This window comes from Pseudopodoces humilis, chromosome 9 (assembly GCF_049639895.1).
Source record: "Pseudopodoces humilis isolate 2021_Gansu_Grassland_sample_001 chromosome 9, ASM4963989v1, whole genome shotgun sequence".
Lineage (NCBI taxonomy): Eukaryota > Metazoa > Chordata > Aves > Passeriformes > Paridae > Pseudopodoces > Pseudopodoces humilis.
The window spans coordinates 35,648,405-35,655,351 of record NC_142208.1 but is presented as its reverse complement, the minus strand read 5'-3'; positions in this window follow the sequence as shown (position 1 = coordinate 35,655,351).

Genomic DNA, 6,947 nt, shown 5'->3' with positions numbered 1-6,947 from the left:
TGTACCCATTTATAAATGCATTACTTGATTTGTGTTTATTCCTTATGCAGTGTGTTGTATATCAAGTGTTTAAATAAAATAATTTTTTATTCTTGGCTGTCTCCTTTGTAGCTGCAGAAAAGTCATCTTTAATGGCAAAGAATGCCTTTAAACCCTGCCCTCTGGCAGTGGAAAGTCCTTCTCCCAAGTCCTGGCACTCCAGGCCCTTGTAAATCGTTTCTCTCCAGTTTCTTGTTGGCTCCTCCAGGCTCTGTGAGGCCACAGTGAGGTGACCCCAAACTTCTCCTCTCCAGGTGAACAATCCCAGCTCTCCCAGCCTTTCCTCCCAGCAGAGCTGCTCCATCCTCGGATCATTTGGTGCCTCCAGGTCCCTCCTGTGCTGGGCCCCAGCTCTGCAGGTGGGGGCTCACCTGGGCTCAGGGACACAGGGACAGAATTCCCCCTTTGCTGCTGTCCATGCTGGGGGACAGGGGTGGTTCTGGGGTGGGACTGCAGGGAAAGCTTTCCCTGCTCAGCTCGGGGTGTGTGGGGCCTGGGCAGAGGTGTTGCACAAGCAGGGGATGGGGTTGGTCTGGTGCTTTTGCAGAATTCCCAGAACTAAGGCACAGGGTGTCAGCAGAGGCTGTTCCCAGTCACTGGGTCACTGCTGTGGACTCGGGTTGCGCTCACAAGAAGATGACGTTCTGCTCTGGCCACACGGAGCAAGAAAAGCTCCTGAGAGCAGTTTCCAAATGTGCTCTGGAAATAGGATCATGCTGGGCCAGCTGCTCCATGCCCCCCACGTGTGCTGTGGGAGGCACTGCCAGTGCTGCAGCCGTGTCCCTCAGCCTGTTTTCCATCCTCTGCTCAGGACTAACAGAGCCCTGAGCTCTGCCAGACGGCTCTGAAAACAGAGGCTGCTGGAAGGGGAATTTCAGAAAACACGGGACAAGCCATGGAAAGAGTTTTATCCTAAAGGGAAGTACAGCTGGTGGGCACACGGAGTCAGATTTCAATAACAGATAGAAACAAGACACATATCATGTGCTGAATGACAGCGAAAGACCTGATTATTATTAGGTGAGAAGCGCAACAGATGTTTTTCCCATGGAATTTTTGTCAGTGTTCCAAACTTCGGAGCAAACCTGTGGTTTGGCAGTTGGTGGGTTGTCTTATGAGCCCTGTGTTTAGTAATTTTACCTGTGTTTTTTACCCTGTATTTACCTATATATTACCATATATATCTCTATGGTATATAAAGATACCCCAGACTTCAGTCCTTAGCCTGGGGTCAGTCCTTGTTAAGCTTTGGTGGTTCCTGCCCAGGTCCCTGCTGCCACAGCTGAGCACAGACACCGCTTTCTCTGAAACACTGGCACTGTATGGGGTTTGCATGGCATTCAGACTCTTCCTGCTCCAAAGAGCATCCAAAGTCCTTTGTCACATCCAGGCAAATGTCCTAAACCTGGTGGCTCAGCTTTTCCCTCCCTGCTCTCCCAGGCGCTCCAGCAGCACCATCACCTTCCTCGCTGCCAGCAGCCCGTGCAGAGCTCCTGTGGCTGCAGAGTCCCTCTGCCAGGCTGCCAGCAGCCAAGCTGTGGCCCTGGAGAGGGGAGATGGTCCAGGAAGGAGCAGCACGGCGTTTGCTGGCACTCTGTGTGTGTCCTGGCTGGCTGTGGGTGAGGGACACGAGGGACGAGGCCATGTGCTGTGCTCTCTATTTCTGGCTGCAGAGGCACAGTGAGCCCTTGAGTCACTGGCTGTGTCCTGCCCACCCTCAGGTAGCGTTCCCAGGTGTTCCACAGGGCTGTCAGAGAGGCTGCAGTGTGAGGAGAAGGGAGGGAGCACAGAGCCCTTCTCAGCTGCTGACAGCCCTGAAGAACCCAGGCAACGTCAGCTTTAGACATCTGAAAGCAGTGATGTTTTTTTTCCCCCAAAATAGAAACAAAAGAATCTCTTTGATAGCTGAATCACCTCCTGACTGAAGAACATGTCTGTTCTATTGTGTTCTTCGTGCTGTGTTCCAGTAATTGCTCTCTGACTTTATAAGGAAAGATCTAGAGCTAACACAGCGCTTCAGGCAGCTTCTCCACACTCTTGGGAGCAGTTCTACAGCAATCACTTTTGGAGTCGTGTCAGAAATGTTGCTGCCTGCAGAGGATTTTGGGAATGGGTGCTGCGAGCCCCTGGCCGAGGAGCCACAGTGGCAGCGGTGTGGATTTGGAAAAGGTTTTTCCTGTTACTCAGTCCCAAGCCAGAGATCACGTCTCATTTGGCACCTGACTCGCTGTTCCATAGAGCAGGAGCTGGGAGCAGCTGAGGGTGACTTTGGAGGTCAGCTCCTGCTCATTTGCCTGAGAGCTGGGAATTCTATCCTGTTTCCAGTCTGATTTACGGCAGTCAGTGTTTCAGGTTATTACTGCCTTTGACACAAGTGGTTGGCTGCTCTGTCCTGCCCAGCCCAGTCCCTGCCAGTTTGTTTCAGGGCTGGGTCACGGCGTTGCTGAGGTCCTGGCCACTTCTTCCCAATGGGAATCACTGTTGGAAGGAACCAGGCGTGCCCCTGTAGTCTGTCAGGTTCAATTGGGAGCCAAATGTTTGTCACCTTGTTACTGTAATGAAAACCAAATAAATCTCTGCTGTGCCACATGCTGCATTGTTGTCTGATGTTGGTCTCTTCTGATGTCTCCCAGCTTCCCCCACCACAAAGTGTCTCTTCCCTAACCAGGCTTTGTTCTGGGGACAGTCAGTGTGGCTTCTCTGTGCCATGCTGTCTGTCCAGAGAGGGCCCTTTGTGCTGTCTTCACACCTCTGCAGCAATGAACTGTGAACATCCTCCCAAAATAGTCATTTTCAAGTTACCTTTGAAGGGAGCTTGTATTATAAATAAATGGAATTGCTCATCCCTCTGCTCCTCTCAGATTAAAGTGAAATTATCTTGATCTCAGGAGTCAGAGAAGACACCTGTCAGGCACAGCAGTGGGTGAGTCATATCTGTGACAGCAACATTTCTCTCAGTGACACTTCCTTAAATGTCAAAATCCCATTCCCATTCTGCTGTAGCTGCTCCGCTCTCCAACTTCAATTAAAACCTCAGAATAATTCCAAACATTTATGGGTTTGTCCAGCCTCACCCAGATTTTAATTGGTACCTGTGCATTTTCCTCTGGAGAAGAAAAGTTATAAACGTGTTCCAGCGGAGCCGTGAGTCACTGCCTGGGCAAGGTGTGGCTGCAGGTCCTGCGCTCCCGGGCTCTCAATCCCTCCCCACGGGGGAACTGTGGCACAGCCAGCATGGATAGCACTCATTCCTCAAGTGATTCTTCCTGCATGAAACTTATGGGGATGCTTAAGGCAGGGTGAAAAGAAAAACACTTCACTTTGAAAAGGAAATGTTTGAATTCCACTGTGAACACTCCTGTTGGGGAAACACCCTTTTATGTCATAGAATATGGGAACATCCTGAGCTGGAAGGGACCCAAGGATCATCAGCCCAGCCCCTGTCCCTGCCCAGACCCCTGTACAATCCCCCTGCACACCCCTGGGGCGCTGTCCAAAGGCTCCTGGAGCTCTGGGAGCCTCGGTGCCCGTTCCCTGGGGAGCCTGGGCAGTGCCAGCACCTCTGGCCATGAACCTTTCCCTGCCCTGGCCCAGCCCCAGCCATTCCCTGGGTCCTGTCCCTGTCCCAGGGAGCAGAGCTCGGAGCTGCCCCTCAGGAGGAGCTGCAGACCCTGATGAGTCTCCCTCAGTTTGGGTTGGCTGCAAGGAGAAGCCCCCAAACCATTCATGTGGGATGACAGAAGTGTAGGAAATGGCATTTTTCCTTGATGCAGCTTCTCTTGTTTGAGACAGTGAAGGCTTGAATGAAGACACCTTTTCCCCTCTTACCCTGCTGATGGCAGGGTGTGATTTCAAGAGGGTCAAAGGATCAAAGGGCCATATGGGCCAAACTCAGGAGTTAAAAATGAACAGGATTAGCAAGCCCTTCTATGTTCCTTGTTGGCTGCTGCAGGAAATGCACATGCCAGCAGCAGTGCCTTAGCAAACCCTTGGGGTGCTCTGCTCACCAGGCTTTGGCATGGGAAAAGTGGTCAGCAAAACTCTTAAAAATGAGAGGTTTTTTAAGGGAGGGGGGACTGAACAGGCCAAGGGGCAATGGCCTCAGCTGAAGGAAGGCAGGTTTACATGGGGTATTGGGCAGGAATTGTTCCTGGCAGGGTGGGCAGGCCCTGGCACAGGTGCCCAGAGCAGCTGGGGCTGCCCCTGGATCCCTGGCAGTGCCCCAGGCAATGGGAGCTGTCCCTGCCATGCTGGGGGGCACTGGGTGGGACCTGGGGTCCTTTCCAACCCAAACCATTCTGGGATTCTGTGATTCCATAAATGAAATGTTGACTCTTTTCATGGCCAGGTGAGTGTGCTCCTATGCTCTGTCCAACAAGGTGATGCTAAGTTTGGTTGGCTTCCAGATGCATCATCCTCTTAAACTGGTTTTTTTTTTTTTTTCAGTTATTCAGTTATTTTTCCTTTATTAATTTTATTCAGAATAACAGAGGAGTGTTGTAGCTGTAGTGGAATACTGGAGAAAATTCAGTGCTGAAGCAAGTAGCACTGACATATGGTGGAGCTAAATTGGGTTGGAAGTCTCAGGAAGAATCCTTGAGGAGTTGGTGGATGTTGGTAACAGAATACGTTACTATGGGCTCCACAGAGTGAAATTTTAAAAACTCTTCCATCTCCAGCCTGTGTGCCCCGTGCACCTTGTAGTGATAACGGTGTGGGAAGGGAAGGGAGCTCCAAACCAGTGACCAGGTTTGGGTATTTTATTGCCCAGGGACAGTGGTAGGGACAGGGCCGTTCCCTCTGTGACTCCCAGCGCTGTGGCACTGGCTGTGCTGTGTGCCCCAGCCCCGGGGACAAGGGACAGCTGCTGCTGCCCGAGCAGGGCTGTGCCCCGCAGGATCCCCTGGTGCCAGGGCAGGGGGGCACGGCCGTGCCAGTCCCTCTGTCCCCAGCAGCCCCTCTGGTCCCAGGTGCCAGCTCTTCGCAATGGCAGACACGGCTCTATAAAGAAGAGAGCAGGAATGTTGTTGCTTAGGATAGTTAAACTGGAGCTGTAAAGCACGGGAGGAAAGAGGCTCCGGAGCCTTGAGCCGTGTGCCGGGCTCCGAGCGCTGTGCCACCGGGGTGTGGTGGCTCCCGAGTGTCCCCGGGCTGGGGTGGCACGCTGTGCTCGGCCACAGGCAGGGACGGGAGCGGAGCAGGGGTTACCCCAGCCAGGGACAGCCCGTCCCGGTCCCGAGCTGCTCGGAGGAGCCCCGGCGGGTTCCTGTGGCAGACGGTGCCGTGGGCAGGCACCCGGCAGAGCCGGAGAGCTGGCACCGCTCTGAGCTCCGCCATGGGCACTGCCACCACTGCCCGCATGTCCTGCCGGGCCGGGCAGCTGAGACAGCGTCCCTTGGCACGAGTCCCGCAGTGCCCATCCCGCAGTGTCCGTGTCCCGCAGTGCCCATCCCGCAGTGTCCGTGTCCCGCAGTGCCCATCCCGCAGTGCCCATCCCGCAGTGCCCATCCCGCAGTGTCCGTGTCCCGCAGTGTCCATCCCGCAGTGTCCATCCCACAGTGTCCATCCCGCAGTGCCCATCCCACAGTGTCCGTGTCCCGCAGTGCCCATCCCGCAGTGTCCGTGTCCCACAGTGTCCATCCCGCAGTGTCCATCCCGCAGTGTCCGTGTCCCGCAGTGCCCATCCCGCAGTGTCCGTGTCCCGCAGTGCCCATCCCGCAGTGCCCATCCCGCAGTGCCCATCCCGCAGTGTCCATCCTGCAGTGCCCATCCCACAGTGTCCATCCCGCAGTGCCCATCCTGCAGTGCCCATCCCGCAGTGTCCATCCCACAGTGCCCATCCCGCAGTGCCCATCCCGCAGTGTCCGTGTCCCGCAGTGTCCATCCTGCAGTGCCCATCCTGCAGTGCCCATCCCGCAGTGTCCATCCCGCAGTGCCCATCCCGCAGTGTCCATCCCGCAGTGTCCGTGTCCCGCAGTGTCCATCCCGCAGTGTCCATCCCGCAGTGTCCATCCCGCAGTGTCCATCCCGCAGTGCCCATCCCGCAGTGCCCATCCCGCAGTGCCCATCCCACAGTGTCCGTGTCCCACAGTGCCCATCCCGCAGTGTCCATCCCACAGTGCCCATCCCGCAGTGTCCGTGTCCCGCAGTGTCCGTGTCCCGCAGTGCCCATCCCGCAGTGCCCATCCCGCAGTGCCCATCCCGCAGTGTCCATCCTGCAGTGCCCATCCCACAGTGCCCATCCCGCAGTGTCCGTGTCCCGCAGTGCCCATCCCGCAGTGTCCGTGTCCCGCAGTGTCCATCCCGCAGTGCCCATCCCACAGTGTCCGTGTCCCGCAGTGTCCATCCCGCAGTGCCCATCCCGCAGTGTCCGTGTCCCGCAGTGTCCATCCCGCAGTGCCCATCCCGCAGTGTCCATCCCGCAGTGTCCGTGTCCCGCAGTGCCCATCCCGCAGTGTCCGTGTCCCGCAGTGTCCGTGTCCCGCAGTGCCCATCCCGCAGTGCCCATCCTGCAGTGTCCATCCCGCAGTGTCCATCCCGCAATGCCCATCCCGCAGTGCCCATCCCGCAGTGCCCATCCCGCAGTGCCCATCCCGCAGTGTCCGTGTCCCGCAGTGTCCATCCCGCAGTGCCCATCCCACAGTGTCCATCCCGCAGTGCCCATCCCGCAGTGTCCATCCCGCAGTGTCCATCCCACAGTGTCCATCCCACAGTGTCCATCCCGCAGTGTCCATCCCGCAGTGTCCGTGTCCCGCAGTGTCCGTGTCCCGCAGTGCCCATCCCGCAGTGTCCATCCCGCAGTGTCCGTGTCCCGCAGTGTCCATCCCGCAGTGTCCATCCTGCAGTGCCCATCCCACAGTGCCCATCCCGCAGTGCCCATCCCGCAGTGTCCATCCCGCAGTGTCCGT